The following is an 18504-nucleotide window of genomic DNA, read 5'->3' as shown; positions in this document are numbered from 1 at the left end:
ATAATCACAGTAAACTATGGAGGCTCTAGTGGCCTTGAATATTGCACCATTAAGTGCACCTCATAGAGAGTTAGAGTGGCTACCTCTTGCTGACAGAGACTTCAGATTGATGATATGGAGGGAGACAAGCCTCACCTTCAGGCTTTCTGTGAAATAAGGAATAACTTCAGAAACAAAGCTGACCTGTTTGGAATATGGGAGTCTAATATGCCTATATACTAGCATTTGCACCTTATGTTGCAAAGGAAACGCCGTAAGGCATAGAGTGGGGAAGAATAGGGACATGTATAGAGGGGAGAGAATAGAGACATGTGAATGGACATTGTTGAAAACAAGGGTGGATGATAATGAGTTAGAGTTGAAAGTATTAGTTATGTGTATTTTGAATATGAATATTTTGTAAATAATAGTAGTGTGTGGAAAAATAGCAACATGTGAATGGACATTGTTGGAAGCTAGGGTGGATGATAATGAGTTATACTTGAAATGATTAGTTATGTGTATTCGAATATGGCTATTTGGTAAATAATAGTAATGTCTTGTAAAGGTTATCGATTATCCATGTTGTTGTTTTTGTATATGTGAACATGTTTTTGTACATTTTTTTTTTGAGATGTAATTTTTCCATATGCTACCTATTTATGGTGTTCTTAGAAAATACTATTATATTGTAATGGAAGAGGTGAAAGAAACGATACGAGATTGTCAACAACATCATGATCGTCATTCCATATTTGAAAATCCATGAAAAATTGTTGGAGCCATGATGATAATAATAAAAATTTCAGCATGATTTTGAAAAAATCTAGCTGATTTTTTTGAAAATGTCAATTACAGTGGTCAAGCTTCAGTATTTTGGGTACCCAGGCATTCATGATGGATGCTAAATCCATTTCCGCCATCCAAAAGAAATTTAAACACTCCCACAGTCAAATTTTGGAATTTGTCATCCAAACAAAATTGTGACCTCTTTAGATAAGATTGGAAAAAAATGGTCTACGTTTGTGTGGGAAACATGATTGAATATCAAAGTTCCAAACGAATGTGTACACGCATAGAGGATTATTATGGAAGATTCCTTCTTCAAGGAATCGTAATATAAGCCATGAGGATATTAAATGTCCTTAAAAATTAAAGCACAAAACTCGGGAGCTTCAAGACCCAAGAATGGAATTTGGTATTTGGTAACATTTTACAAGGGAAACATGATTGAACATCAAAGTTTCAAATGAATGCGTACATGCATAGAGAATTATTATGGAAGATTCCTTCTTCAGGGAATAGTAATATTTTCAAACGAATGCGTACACGCATAGAGGATTATTATGGAAGATTCCTTCTTCAGGGAATAGTAATATAAGCCATGAGGATATTAAATGTCCTTAAAAACTAGAGCACAGAACTTGGGAGCTTCAAGACCCAAGAATGGAATTTGGTAACATTTTTAAATGGAGTTTCCAATACAAACTGACGGGAATCACCCACAAGCTTTCAAGTTCATGGCCCCTAAATTTTTGCATTCTTGATAATGTGTTCTCACTGTCTCAATGTCAATTTCATGATGGTTCCAAAAAAAATTACAAAACAATTTTATAAGTTTTAATTTTTATCTATAAAATAGCTACTCCATCATGAAGAACGAATATTATTGCTACTCCATCATGAAGAATAGAGAACTTACGAGCTTTGAGACCCAGGAATGGAATTTGGTAACATTTTAAATTGAGTTTCCAATTCAAGCTTTCTCAATCTGACATAATCACCTACAAGCTTTCAAGTTCGTGGGCCCTAAATTTTTGCATTCTTGATGATGTTTTCTCACTGTTTCAATGTCAATTTCATGATGCTTCCAAAAAACTATAAAACAGTTTTAAAGTGTAAGTTTTTATCTATAAATTAGCTACTTCATCATGGAGAATACACATTTGTTAGGTATTATTTGGCATTTCACATCATGTTGTATTATGCCTCATTGTGTAAGTAAAGCAACATTGTGAATCTAGTGTGAGGAGGACCAAGGTGTATTTAGTTGTCACAATTGATTGAGGGATGAGGCACATTGAAGAGTCATAGATAAGAGAGATGCATTGAAGAGAATTTTGGTATCACATCATGAGGAACGCTGTGAGGCATTTTGCCACCATTTGGTCATCTGAACATATTTTTTACTTTCTAAAACTAGCATTTCCCTGATTTGGAACAAAGATTTTGTTTTATTATGTATGCATTACAGTGTCCATTTTTTATTTCCCTGATGCAATGATAGTAGCTATTGTTAAGAAACATCTTGACGCTTTGAATATCATAAGAGATGAATCTTGGTATTTCATACAGTGAGAAGAGGCGTCTGGTAGAAGTTAGAATGGACTGAGAATTCAACTTTCTTTTTCATTGAAGGTTTGACATTTCAAAATCATCCTAGGGATACATTGACAATTTGGCCAGGGATTTGTGATCTAACTATGCCAGCTAATTCCACTGAGTGTCAGCTTCAATTTCCATATCCAATTTCTAGTAGTTTTAACAGTATGGTTTGAAGGTGGCGAGGGCATCCCTCCCAATCGATGTTTGGGCCCTCAGCCAAATAAAATATTACCTCTCCTCAGATAGAGGTAGCATTCCACATAGTTGTTCATGGCAACATTCTTAGATTAACTTGAGATATAGGCACAAAATATTGCTGAGTATTTACATGATCATGTCTCCTGCAGTTTAGGAACATCTACTCTATCCCATAACAAATTTACATGAAATTGTGTTAATGCATAAGTTATCTTGAAACTGATGACACTTCTTGCATTGACCTACTCTGAAAGAATGGATACTTGTATTTGTTTCCTTCGATTTCCCCCATAAAAAATAATGCATTCACAAAATGCTGGTTACAGTCTCTTTTGAAGTTCACTCGAAGCTTTGGTTTGTACGATTAAAACCACTAAATCTAATGGTCGAGTGAAAAGGGATTTAGAATCGGCCCTATATTCCTCGCTTGAAGAAATCAGGGTCCAAGGTTGTGACTTAGGTGGTATTACTCATATGTTTCGGCTATCGTACATGAAAGGAACTGAAAACCCCAATTCAACTTCAGGTCCAGTGACCTTCAGTGGAAATCTGGATGTGAAGGAAAGAAAAAGGTATTTCAATTATTATGAAGGGATTGATTTGCCTTGTGGTTTTGCCAATTACCGTACCCGAGGGTTCCTTGTGTCTGAAGAAGACAAGAAGGTCATGGAACAGTGCAAGGGGGGTGTGGTAATTTCAACTATATTTGGATCCTATGAAAGATTAATAAACCCAAGAATGTTAAGAAAATCACAATAGAAAACATTTGTTTCTTCATGTTTATGGACAATGAAACTCTCACACTTCTTGCCAGATACCAGATCAAGCCCAATGAGTCTCATAGAATTGGAATTTGGCACATTGTTTTGGTCAGGGAGTTTCCATACAAGGAATCTGTAATGAATGGCCGCATACCCAATTATATTTCCCACAGGCTTTTCTCAAACTGTGTTTACAACATTTGGAAGGATGCCAAGCTACAACTTGTTCTTGACCTCGGCTACCGTACATGAAAGGAACTGAAAATCCCAATTCAACTTCAGGTCTAGTGACCTTCAGTGGAAATCTGGATGTGAAGGAAAGAAAAAGGTATTTCAATTATTCTGAAGGGATTGATTTTCCTTGTGGTTTTGCCAATTATCGTACCCGAGGGTTCCTTGTGTCTGAAGAAGACAAGAAGGTCATGGAACAGTGCAAGGGGGGTGTGGTAATTTCAACTATATTTGGAGCCTATGAAAGATTAATAAACCCAAGAATGTTAAGAAAATCACAATAGAAAACATTTGTTTCTTCATGTTTATGGACAATGCAACTCTCACACTTCTTGCCAGATACCAGATCAAGCCCAATGAGTCTCATAGAATTGGAATTTGGCACATTGTTTTGGTCAAGGAGTTTCTATACAAGGAATATGTAATGAATGGCCACATACCCAATTATCTTTCCCACAGGCTTTTCTCAAACTGTGTTTACAACATTTGGAAGGATGCCAAGCTACAACTTGTTCTTGATCTTTTGTAAATTTTGTAAAATCTCCATGTAACTCACAACGTTGATATTGCTATCTGAAAGCATCCGTACAATACTCATACCATGGAGGAAGCCGTTTTTAAAGTCATATGGAGAAATTGGAGCAAAGAAGCTGTGAGGTATCAAACGGACAGTTACTGTGCCAATGGCTTGCAACCTTGGAGCTCTGAAAATATTCCGTCAAGAAGTGGTATGAGAACTCAACTTTGCTCAATTATGGTGAAGTTTTAGTGGGATAGCATCTGAGATTTGTTTTGAGGTTGGTTCTCTTTGTAACTGATTTTTTGATTTTGTGGGTTGTTGTTGGCATTACAGATGTGGCTGATACTGCACTGATATTGAGAAAGCACACCCTTTCAATGAAGCTATTTTCTTGCCTGTTATTCAATGAATTAGATTTCTTCGATCCTCAGGATCAGTTTCCATTTGCATATGTAAGAGACATGATGACCCCCAAAGTGAGGATTCACATGTTCGAATCAGCCATTTTTAATGCAATAACAAATGTATATCAACATTCTTACAAGGTCAATCGAAGCATTTTCAAAGAGCCTCCTTTGGATCAGCAAATTTCTGAGCCTCCTTTGGACCGGAAAATTTCTTTGGTTTATGAATCTAGAGCCTGGAAATCATATTTGGATAGAATGTGGGCTACATATTATGTTTGATTGTATTAATTCATTTCAAATTTGATTGGCTGCTAATATTATTCTGTTTGATTGTATTAATTCATTTCAAATTTGATTGGCTGCTAATATTACAATTTTCAGAAGCTATCAATTTTTTAAACTGTGAAGGGTCATGAAATAGCGGGAAATAGCAGAATATGGGAGGAACCATACTTGCAAATTTATCCAATCCATGATGTTGATGGATGCCATGCGTGTTAATTTTGTGCTAGATTGGATTAGATTAATTGAAATCATTTTTACTGCTTCTGCCAACATGAGAAGATAGAGATTGTGCACCTATATCTAATATGTGTATTGCATTTAATGGCGTTGATAGAGACTGAATTTTTTTTCCATGTGAATTCCAGTGGTGATTCTCGTTATACTGGAAATGAAGGAAAATACAATGAAACGTGCTCTTCTGGACAGCTGGTATCCAAACTGGGTGTACACCATGAAAACATTTTTAACTCAAACAGAAACAAAGAATTTTTCTAGGTGGCTCTTCGTTGTCAACGCAATCCTGAATTGAAATTTGGTACAAGTTGTAAAGGCTTGCATGTGCACCATCGTGATAGAGCTTTTATTAGATGAGGTGTGACGTGGGAACAAATGTCCCCATATGTTGATTGTTACATTTCTGCATCTTTTTTAGATTTTCCTATCCCTATGTCGCCATTGCTCTTCTATTTATGCACATTTATGCATCTTATTTAGATTTTCATATTCCTATGTCACTATTTCTCCTCAATTTATGCACATTTTGCACCTTATTTAGATTTTTCTATTCCTATGTCGCCATTGCTCATTAATTTATGCCTTACGGCGTTTCCTTGGCAACATTCTTAGATTAACTTGAGATATAGGCGCAAAATATTGCTGAGTATTTACATGATCATGTCTCCTACATTTTAGGAACATCTACTCTATCCCATAACAAATTTACATGAAATTGTGTTAATGCATAAATTATCCTGAAACTGATGAAATAGCCTCCGCAAGACATTAAACCACCTTCACCATACTAATTACTAGATGATTAGTAACATTTATACATGGCCAACGGCTCCAACTTTGGGGGAAATAGGCTTTCAGCATTTATATATGCCACCCAAAATGCTCACAGAAAATGTCAAATTCAGAGTCCCAGAGTCCCAATTTTGGAAAAATGGATTTTGGAAAAATGGAATGTAAGCATTGATGTATGCCCAGCGTAATGCTGGCACAAAATATCAAATTCACACTAATCCAATAATTCATATATGGACAAAATAAAAGGGCTGCTTCAAACCTACAGGCCTAGAATCAATAAAGGAAGCAGAATTTCACATGTAAAAACTATGATTACCTTGTTAAAGAATAAGTAGTTCTATTTCACATATATCCCATATTACCTTGGAAGGCAAAAGCAATCCAAAATGAAATTTCACATGTAAAAATTATGACTACCCTGCTCCAGAATTAATGGTTTTATTCTACATCGATGCAATATTATCTTCAAAAGAAAAATATGACAGGAGTACATTGGATTACAAAATTGTGAATACAAATCCTACACAACTCAATTCACTACACAGAAAAACCAATACAATCCGCAACAAAATTTCAAGAAAAATTATGAACTATCTATTCTATAAAGGAATCTCAATGACGACATTATCCGTGAGAATCAAAATTAATATTACCCATAACATCTAACTGAGGCCCAAGTGCCTGTTCTTCTGCAGGGTTAATCTCCACTGAATTCTGAGGCTTTTCGGTCGATGGGTGTTTGATCGATATTAATAATTTCAACACTGCCTATGCAAATGGGGCATATGTAGCGCTGGGAGAGCCAAACATCTGCGCAGGGAACATGGAAACAATGGCTACATTTTGGTAACACAAGGCATTTATCACCATCCTTGAATTGATCAAGACAAACCATGCATTCAAGATCGATGTTGATGCAAATATTTTCGACATCATTCTTCTTATCATTGCTGCTCTGTTCGGCGTTGGTGGTGCAAAAGGAAATAGGCAATTTCTGGGAATCAGACTCAAAAAGACCAGATCTTAGGGTGAATGGCGAGGGCGAAAATTCATGAACCGTTTCAGTTTCATGAACCGTTTTAATTTTGGATCAACGATCAAGCTTTGTTTGATCGTCTAACACCACAAATCCACAGTGAATAATAGGACACGGCGACAGCTGGGGTAATTCATTTCAAAGGAAAACGCTACAGCGTAAAAATCAGACTCAAAAAGACCAAATCTTAGGGTGAACGGCGAGGGCGAAAATTCATGAACAGTTTCAGTTTCATGAACCGTTTTAATTTTGGATCAACGATCAAGCTTTGTTTGATCGTCTAACACCACAAATCCACGGTAAATAATAGGACATGGCGACGGCTGGGGTAATTCATTTCAAAGGGAAACGCTACGGCGTAATTATTAATAGAATGTATTATTGATATTTCTGTACTTTATGATCCATCGGTCAGTTCACAGTGGTGTCTACAATTGTGTAGTTCCCATTGTGTAGAGAGTCTGAGGACTATGCGATGTGAATGTTCCACCCAGAAACAATTTCGATATATTTCTGTAAATGGCTTTAGTCAAATGAATCCCATCCCAGTTGAAATGTTGTCCAGGATTTGTACACACAGATGCTCCTACAGCGTCGCATGTTACGCTCAAATTGTAATTATATCAACTACCCATTCCACAAAAAGCCTGTAACACATTATTCTACGGCCCAAAATTCTATGGAGTTCAAAATTTTGAGGGTTGCCCCGTGAAAGTCTGCAAAAACAAATTTAACTTGTGGATATTGTGCTTTAAGTTTTTTCACTCGGGCTTATAGAACATCATTCCCAGTTTTGGATAAATTGTTAAACCTCGGAATGCACCCTATGTTGTCCATTGGTTCTCCAGATGGAGTGTATAGTGTTAAATACGACGATGAGTAGCCAATGGGCAAGTTCTTTTGTACTAAAATCTTCTTTCCTCTACCCACAGTAATAAATTTCTACAGTGCATTTTCAATCTTGGCCACAACTAAAGGGACAAAGCTAGACACTTCTTGCATTGACCTACTCTGAAAGAATGGATACTTGTAGTTGTTTCCTTCGATTTCCACCATAAAAAATAATGCATTCACAAAATGCTGGTTACAGTCTCTTTTGAAGTTCACTCGAAACTTTGGTTTGTACGATTAAAACCACTAAATCTAATGGTCGAGTGAAAAGGGATTTAGAATCGGCCCTATAGTCCTCGCTTGAAGAAATCAGGGTCCAAGGTTGTGACTTAGGTGGTATTACTCATATGTTTCTTCCATTTTTGTTGATACGCCTGCATTTTTTCTATGTGCCTACATTCCATAGGGTGTTGAAGAAAGAATACTTTTGTATTAATTGCAGCAACTCATCGAGTCACTTGCTCATGTGAATTCCTCTTTTTTCAAATTTTGGATTTTACAATGAAATTGCAATCGATTTTCTTTGAGATATTTTTCAGGACAGTTCTATTCAAAACTTGAACATGGCCAATATATTGAAATAACACCATGAGAGCCTCAGAACTTGTGCCTGCATTTATAAGCTATCTTAACTAACCCATTTCTTTTGGTAATCCAACTAACAAAAAAACCATTCCATTTCTTGCCTTTAAAACAGATGGGGCTTGCAATAAGGGTGGGAAAATGATAGTTAATGAGTTGGAGTAATGGTTAGATAGCAACAAAGGTGGGAACAAACTCTATTTTTTATATTAAGTTTTGGTTCTTTGGAACAAAGATTGTGTTTTATTATGTATGCATCACAGTGTCCAATTTTTTTCCCCGATGCAATGATAGTAGCTATTGTTAAGAAACATCTTGACGCTTTGAAAATCATAAGAGATGAATCTTGGTATTTCATACAGTGAGAAGAGGCATTTGGTAGAAGTTAGAAAGGACTGAGAATTCAGCTTTCTTTTTCATTGAAGGTTTGACATTTCAGAATCATCCCAAGGATACATTGACAATTTGGCCATGGATTTGTGATCCAACTATGCCAGCTAATTCCACTGAGTGTCAACTTTAATTCCCATATCCAATTTCTAGTAGTTTTAACAGTCTGGTTTGAAGGTGGCTAGGGCATCCCTCCCAATCGATGTTTGGGCCCTTAGCCAAATAAAATATTACCTCTCCTCAGATAGAGGTAGCATTCCACATAGCTGTTCATGGCAACATTCTTAGATGACCTTGAGATATAGGCACAAAATATTGTTGAGTATTTACATGATCATGTCTCCTGCAGTTTAGGAACATCTACTTTATCCCATAACAAATTTACATGAAATTGTGTTAATGCATAAATTATCCTGAAACTGATGAAATAGCCTCCGCAAGACATTAAACCACCTTCACCATACTAAGTATTAGATGATTACTAACATTTATACATGGCCAACAGCTCCAACTTTGGGGAAAATAGGCTTTCAGCGTTTATATATGCCACCCAAAATGCTCACAGAAAATGTCAAATTCAGAGTCCCAATTTTGGAAAAATGGATTTTGGAAAAATGGAATGTAAGCATTGATGTATGCCAAGCGTAATGCTGGCACAAAATATCAAATTCACAAATGCCAGACGCTAATCCAATAATTCATATATGGACAAAATAAAAATAAAAGGGCTGCTTCAAACCTACAGGCCTAGAATTAATAAAGGAAGCAGAATTTCACATGTAAAAACTATGATTACCTTGTTAAAGAATAAGTAGTTCTATTTCAAATATATCCCATATTACCTTGGAAGGCAAAAGCAATCCAAAATGAAATTTCACATGTAAAAATTATGACTACCCTGCTCAAGAATAAATGGTTTTATTCTACATCGATGCAATATTATCTTCAAAAGAAAAATATGACAGGAGTACATTGGATTACAAAATTGTGAATACAAATCTTACACAACTCAATTCACTACACAGAAAAACCAATACAATCCGCAACAAAATTTCAAGAAAAATTATGAACTATCTATTCTATAAAGGAATCTCAATGACGACATTATCCGTGTGAGAAATTATGAACTATCTATTCTATAAAGGAATCTCAATGATGACATTATCTGCGTGAGAATCAGAATTAATATTACCCATAATATCTAACTGAGGCCCAAGTGCCTGTTCTTCTGCAGGGTTAATCTCCACTGAATTCTGAGGCTTTTCGGTCGATGGGTGTTGATCAACATTAATAATTTCAACACTGCCTCTGCAAATGGGGCATATGGAGCGCTGGGAGAGCCAAACATCTGCACAGGGAACATGGAAACAATGGCTACATTTTGGTAACACAAGGCATTTATCACCATCCTTGAATTGATCAAGACAAACCAAGACTACGATGCAGTGGAGAAGACGTAGCAATCGCCATGGATTTGCCATCGGAAGCTTGCAATAAGGGTGGGAAAATGATAGTTAATGAGTTGGAGTAATGGTTAGATAGCAACAAAGGTGGGAACAAACTCTATTTTTTATATTAAGTTTTGGTTCTTTGGAACAAAGATTGTGTTTTATTATGTATGCATCACAGTGTCCAATTTTTTTCCCCGATGCAATGATAGTAGCTATTGTTAAGAAACATCTTGACGCTTTGAATATCATAAGAGATGAATCTTGGTATTTCATACAGTGAGAAGAGGCGTTTGGTAGAAGTTAGAACGGACTGAGAATTCAGCTTTCTTTTTCATTGAAGGTTTGACATTTCAGAATCATCCCAGGGATACATTGACAATTTGGCCATGGATTTGTGATCCAACTATGCCAGCTAATTCCACTGAGTGTCAACTTCAATTTCCATATCCAATTTCTAGTAGTTTTAACAGTCTGGTTTGAAGGTGGCCAGGGCATCCCTCCCAATCGATGTTTGGGCCCTTAGCCAAATAAAATATTACCTCTCCTCAGATAGAGGTAGCATTCCACATAGTTGTTCATGGCAACATTCTTAGATTAACTTGAGATATAGGCACAAAATATTGTTGAGTACTTACATGATCATGTCTCCTGCAGTTTAGGAACATCTACTTTATCCCATAACAAATTTACATGAAATTGTGTTAATGCATAAATTATCCTGAAACTGATGAAATAGCCTCCGCAAGACATTAAACCACCTTCACCATACTAAATATTAGATGATTACTAACATTTATACATGGCCAACAGCTCCAACTTTGGGGAAAATAGGCTTTCAGCATTTATATATGCCACCCAAAATGCTCACAGAAAATGTCAAATTCAGAGTCCCAGAGTCCCAATTTTGGAAAAATGGAATGTAAGCATTGATGTATGCCAAGCGTAATGCTGGCACAAAATATCAAATTCACAAATGCCAGACGCTAATCCAATAATTCATATATGGACAAAATAAAAATAAAAGGGTTGCTTCAAACCTACAGGCCTAGAATTAATAAAGGAAGCAGAATTTCACATGTAAAAACTATGATTACCTTGTTAAAGAATAAGTAGTTCTATTTCACATATATCCCATATTACCTTGGAAGGCAAAAGCAATCCAAAATGAAATTTCACATGTAAGAATTATGACTACCCTGCTCAAGAATAAATGGTTTTATTCTACATCGATGCAATATTATCTTCAAAAGAAAAATATGACAGGAGTACATTGGATTACAAAATTGTGAATACAAATCTTACACAACTCAATTCACTACACAGAAAAACCAATACAATCCGCAACAAAATTTCAAGAAAAATTATGAACTATCTATTCTATAAAGGAATCTCAATGACGACATTATCCGCGTGAGAAATTATGAACTATCTATTCTATAAAGGAATCTCAATGACGACATTATCCGCGTGAGAATCAGAATTAATATTACCCATAATATCTAACTGAGGCCCAAGTGCCTGTTCTTCTGCAGGGTTAATCTCCACTGAATTCTGAGGCTTTTCGGTCGATGGGTGTTGATCAACATTAATAATTTCAACACTGCCTCTGCAAATGGGGCAAGCGATTCATGCTTGCACTTGGATACCAGCAATCCTGTTTGAGCTGGGTGAGCAGCGGCCATTTGTTGAGATTAGGCAGGTACAGGATTGTGTTTGAAACGACAGGAGAGCACTGATTAAGCCATGACAATTTTTGGGTGTTTGGGCTTGCTACGGCTCATGCTACTCATTCTCCAACTCATATGCCTCAGTTCGTCCGAGACCATTTCTCCAGGAAACGATGTACAGTGTCTTCAGACTACTTACAAGGAATTGAAGGACCCTCAAGGGAACCTCCGCACCTGGAACTTCCAGAACACTAACAATGGGTTTATTTGCAATTTTCTGGGAATTACTTGTTGGCATGATGATGATAACAAAGTGAAGTCAATTTTTCTTCAAGAGTTGGGGCTTCAAGGTGAGTTTCCATCTGGAGTACAGAACTGCAAGAGTATGATGAGCTTGGATCTCTCTCAAAACAGTCTTACGAGTACCATTCCCAAGGAGCTCTGCCAATGGCTTCCTTTTCTGGTAACCATTGATCTCTCCCAGAACAAGTTTATGGAACCTATTCCTGCTGAGGTTCATAATTGCACATACCTCAATATCCTCCGCCTGAATGGAAATCAACTTACAGGGGAAATTCCCTGGCAATTGACACGGATCGACCGTCTCAAGGACTTCAATGTAGCAAACAACAAGCTTACTGGAAATATACCTTCATTCACTCACAACTTTTCTGCCTCTAATTTTCAGGGTAACCCTGGGCTATGTGGGCCTCCCCTTTCAAAGACGTGCACAGCACCGAACAATCCCATGGTTGTTGCGGCTTTTCTTCTATTTGGCATAGTGTTAATTGTCTGGATTTTACTTGGTCTTCATTGGATGATTTCTGAAGCAAAAAGCAGAAGATCTGTCAAAATCCCACCGCCAAGTACCAATGAGCCCAACGATTGGCAGAAATATGTCCGAGCTCGGAGATCTGTTAAAGTTTGCTCGTTCGAGATGCCCATCAGGAAGATGAGATTGGTTGATCTTGTGGCAGTCACTGGCAACTTCAGTGAAGACAATATCGTTTTGCAGGGAAGGAAAGGTATAATCTACAAAGGCAAACTGCCAGATCAATCTTTGCTGGTAGTAAAAAGACTCCGGCCATGTTCAGCACAGACTGAAAAAGATTTCAAGTGCGAGATGAACGCATTGGCCCACATGGGTGTTGATCAACATTAATAATTTCAACACTGCCTCTGCAAATGGGGCATATGCAGCGCTGGGAGAGCCAAACATCTGCACAGGGAACATGGAAACAATGGCTACATTTTGGTAACACAAGGCATTTATCACCATCCTTGAATTGATCAAGACAAACCATGCATTCAAGATCGATGTTGATGCAAAAATTTTCAACATCATTCTTCTTATCATTGCTGCTCTGTTCGGTGTTGGTGGTGCAAAAGGAAATAGGAAATTTCTGGAAATCAGACTCAGAAAGACCAGATCTTAGGGTGAACGGCAAGGGCGAAAATTCATGAACCGTTTCAGTTTCATGAACCGTTTTAATTTTTGATCAACGATCAAGTTTTGTTTGATCGTCTAACACCACAAATCTACGGTGAATAATAGGACACCGCGACGGCTAGGGTAATTCATTTCAAATGGAGACGCCTTACGGCGTAATTATCAATAAAAGAATGTATAAAATTTATTTAATTATTTTTTAATTATATATATATATATATATATATATATATATATATATATATATATATATATAATTTTATTTACAATTATTATATTATATTATATTATGATAAATGTTGAATTTCTAGAAAATCCATTTATGAACATAAACGGAAGGCGCTCCTTACCTTGGGAAAAACAAATTCATGATAAAAAAAGAAACAACTGAAATGTGCACCTTGAATTAATTAATTACTTTATGTAGATCCCCTCAAAATGAATTTGTAAGTTTCATAATAAGGTAAAACCGTACACGACCGCTTAACAAATCTGCAACTGTGCACGTCGATTTAGAGATCTGGATTGTGTAGCAATTACAACAACCATTCCGTTAAAATATAATTCCGTTATTTTTGAGATATTGGGTAAGGAAATAATACCAAGAACCATATAATAATATGTTCAGGCTTACACAACTACGGTACTGGAAGATGAAAGTTATTTCTTAAGATTACAATTTTAAAATAAATTCGCTTATCAAATTGGATGGTTTTTATACATTTTCAAAAGAGGATCTCCACAATTTTGTAATTTTTTGAATTATACTTAATGTAACAAAACATTTACGGAATTCTTTGAACCTTGAAAGCTGCTCTGCAATCTCAACTGCTAGATCACAATTGCAAACAGTGGATTGAATCGTAGCCTGTAGGATGATAGCAACAGTTAATACTTTTTATTTAGAAAAAAGAATATCACAATGACAAATAGCGGATTGAATCGTAGGATGGCAGCAACGGTTAATAGCTTTTATTTAAAAAAAAAATGGAGAGGAGTACATTTCTTTTCGGAGATAAAAAACAACAAGCGTTATATTAAAAATATATGCTGTTACATTTTCCAGAAATCCACAGAACTGCCTCGATGTCTGATAGGGATAAAAAATAAATCACAGAAACACCTGTAGCGAAAAAAACAGAGCAATCCCTCTGCGAGAGTGGGGAGATCTCCAAACAGCTCGAAATAAGCCTGCGGACGAATCACAGGGATCGGAGATAAGGTCCAGCAACGCCTCCCAGGAAAATTGATCAAGGGAACATCATGCAAAGGGGAAAGCCCCTGAACCTATTATAGCACCCTTCTCCAGGCACTCAAAATGTATCAGCCCAGGCAGAGCAGAAACTCCACGATTAGAGAGCCAATTATATGGGGTATTCTGTTCCCGATATACATAGTTGAAAGAAACAAAGTGGAAACAATCCTTCATGCAGGGGATCTGAGAATCACCAAACAGCGCACTCAGGGAGAACTTCCCCATCGCCCAATCAATAATCACCTTCGAATCACTTGAGACGACAATCTCATCCACTGCGAGCCACGAGGCACATCTGAGGGCGAAAACTCATGAACCGTTTCAGTTTCATGAACCGTTTTAATTTTTGATCAACGATCAAGTTTTGTTTCATCGTCTAACACCACAAATCTACGGTGAATAATAGGACACCGCGACGGCTAGGGTAATTCATTTCAAATGGAGACGCCTTACGGCGTAATTACCTCCCCTCAGTGAATGTCTTCCCTGACTTCATCCTTCAATGTTGTGCTAATTATGAGCCTTCTCAAAGGGCAGTGATGGACCCTACTGGAAATGTCCTCTTTTACATTACCCCTCAGTCCATAAATGAGATGCTGCAATTCAAGCCAACTCATCCTTTGGTCCCCCTTTCCATGAAACAATTGTTGGATCAAGCCTCAAAGTTGTCCTCTGTAGAAGTTGACCAAGTTGCCAAGCTGTTTATGCCACCAGAGCATTACTCCAGATTCAAAATCCCCTATCACCATGCTTGGTTTACTGAGGAGGGAAAAATGCTCATATACATGATTTCCTACCTCCTGGGATTCAGAACAAGTGAAATTTTGGATGAAACTGTCTTTGCTTTGATGTCTATCTTTGCTCCAGGACGGCCCCCTGCTGTCAAGTATGATTATGCCACCTTCATAGCTAACAAAATTCATGAGAAGTTCATGAATTTGGAGAGAGAAAGAGTGTTCAAGTACACTTCATATATATATCATTTGCTGCTATACTATCAGTCTGATAGTTTCCCGGTCTTTCTTAAAAATTGGATGCTAGGGGGGAGCGAAGGTCTGTAATATTTTGGTCCTCAGTGTTCCATCATGTTAATTTCTCCCCATACACCTACTGTGAGTTCATTGACCTTTTTATCTATCTAGCCACTTGCTTATTGTCAACAGATCCTCCTCCGAGGCTCACTGCTGAGATGCAGAGAATCCTACACCTCTCAAAGGGATACAGCATTGGTGACTGGTACTACTACCAAAACCACACTATAATAAGGATCTATGGCTATGAATTAGCCCCATACAGACTACCAAAATATGTCCCCATGAGACTCTTTGCCTTGGAGTACTATCGGCAGTTCAACAGTGCAGATTTAACTCACTTCTATGGTGCTAGGAAAAAGGCACAGCTTAAAATAAGACATCAATTGGGCCCCTTTATCTTTAATAAAAGGGAAGAAGCATGGAAGGATGCTGACACTATTCTGAGAGAGAAACTTAAGCTCAAACTAAGTTTCCATTGGTCACCATATGACCCTGAACATTTCATAAGCTTTAGAAGAGTTAAAAACAAGCTCACAGGGTATGTGCACCACAGAATCCTTGAAATTGAACAATATGCCAATCAACAGGAATGGGTAGAGGGCACACTAGTGGAAGAGCTCACTAAAGAAGAAATAATAGAAAAAGCAATCAAAAACCTTGAAAAATCAGTTGACTTGGAATCTTTTGGACAGGTGTTTTTCACATCTCCTCGGCACCTTGGAGAAGGCACCTCATCTGCCACGGCTTCCCAACAGCCTGCCCAAGAAAGTGCTCCACTAGTAGGGACATCTAAAGGAAAAGAGGTGCAACATTCAGAGCAGTAGGTGCACCATTTAGAGCAGCAAGAGACAATGGTAGACCGACCAGTTTCAACAGATGAACAAAGCCAAGGGCAAGACCCTTTAGCACAAGCAAAGGTGACTGAAATCCCTGTGTTACAGACTCCTCTTAATGAGGAAAGGGCCAAGAAAAGGGATAGACAGGAGGAGACACCCACAGGGGCATCTACAGATCAGCAAGGAGAAAAGAGACAAAGATTAAATCCTTATTCAGAAGAAGAATTGCCAGAGGGGCCAACTGAACAACAAGTTCCCCCAAGTATGGAAACATTAGCTAGCTCCTTTCAGCCAGAGCAATAGAGACAACAAGGTGTGGAGGTTACATCCACTAGGCAATAGAGCAAACATGGCTCTGACATCAAGAAGGAATTCACTGATATCAAGGCCAGAAATGAGCCAGTGAGGTTCCAGCTCTATAACCAATTGCTGAGAATGGCTCCCACTAATAAATAAAGGCTAATGGCAGCTTATGATATCCAGGAAGGGAAAATGACCCTTAGTCATTTCAGACCTACAATGCAGCAACCAAAATCATCTGCTGACTATATTAGAACCAATCTAGAAGTTCTCTCCAAGGACATCCATCCAATGGACTAGATTGAATTACACAAGCAGACCGGTGAAATAGTATATTCTACCTTGGCAGACAAAACATTATTGGCTCATAGATTGCAAAATTCAATGCACAATACTTTTGCCCAACTAGAATTAGATAAGGCCTCCTCAATGGCTAAGGATAATAGAATCAAATCCTTGGAGGAGATTATTATAGAGTTGGGGAATGATCCCAAGGATCCTAAGGGAATTCAGGCCTTGATCAAAAAGAAAGAGGAAGACATAGCAGCCCTCAGAAGACAACAAAGGCTGCCAGCTACAATACATCCTCAAACCATAGAGGTAGCACAATAAAAAGAAGAGGAGGATGTGGTTACCTTGCTTATGAGGATGCATAAAAGACTGATAGAAACAGAGAGTGCCTTGGAAGCATCACTACAAGGGAGATAGGGAGAGTTGGCCTCTCAACCAGTTCAAACAACTCGCATTCTTATAGATGCTCCTCCTACGGTCACCACAACAGCCCCCCCTACTGATCCAACATCAATAGCAGATGCCTCAACTTCAGCAACAACTAGAGCAGCAGCAGAGCAAGAGGCTAGCCTGAGTATGGAGGAGATGATGAAAGAAATAAAGGCTTTGGAAGTACAGATGGTAGAATTGAAAGAGGCCAAAGAAAAGCTGGCCAAAACTGAGGTAAGATATGAAAAATCAAAGATGGATGTAGCTGAGAAGACAAGGGAAGTAAAAACCTTGGAGAAAAGGATAAAGGAGCTGGAAAAGGAGCTTACTCTTGATAAGGCTCTAGCTGAGGTCAAGAAAATTTTGTGGGCCAAAATTGGCCAATCCATTACGGACCAATGGTAATCAATTAAAACTATACATGAGCAAATGGAATTGATAGGCTTAGCTCAATTTGAAAATCAAAAGGCTAGAGCATCACTAGGAAATATATCTGAGCAAGCCAATAGAATGATTCAATTTCTCAATACTCATACCAAAGAGAAGTTGGCAGCAATAGGTATCAGGAACATGACAGATACCATCTTACTAGTGAAAAGGGTGCTGACCCTAAGGAATTTTGTGCAGACTCTGGAAAGAAAATGCTAAGAAATGCAGGCAGAGGTAAATGACTTCAGAATAAAGTTTGTAGCATTACAGAGCAGAGGGCTACCCAGTTTATTAACCAGCGCTGGAAGACTACTATCCCATGAGCAATATGCCAACAGGGTAAATAACTATGCCTCCAATCAAATTATAGCATCCTCAAGCACCTCAGAAGAAACAGGGCCTCCCTCTGGACAGAGTCTTTATGACAAGCTCGAAAATCTGTTCTACATTAAACATGAGATAAACCATCTTTTTGAAGTCCAACCCAACTTTTATAGATACGCCGAAGCTGATGAAACACTGATAAAAATACAAAGACATCAACTTCCTACAGAGGATTGGTGGAAAGGAATGCTGGAGACATTACTCAGGTAATTTTGTTTATTGTTCTTTTGATCAGCTACAGGTCAGCAAATACAGAGGCACAGTCCACCTGTCAAAGGGAAGAA

At 37.7% G+C, this 18504-nt stretch overlaps 1 pseudogene; it reads left to right on the top strand.

Moving 5' to 3' along the window:
- Positions 1-11888: 11888 nt before the first annotated feature.
- On the top strand, positions 11889-12974 carry LOC149261985 (putative inactive receptor kinase At1g27190 pseudogene; annotated as a pseudogene).
- Positions 12975-18504: the final 5530 nt, after the last annotated feature.

This window comes from Pinus tabuliformis, chromosome 6, assembly GCF_031772625.1.
Source record: "Pinus tabuliformis cultivar Carrire ecotype Pingquan chromosome 6, CPIR1, whole genome shotgun sequence".
NCBI lineage: Eukaryota > Viridiplantae > Streptophyta > Pinopsida > Pinales > Pinaceae > Pinus > Pinus tabuliformis.
This window is presented reverse-complemented; position numbering and strand designations above follow the sequence as displayed.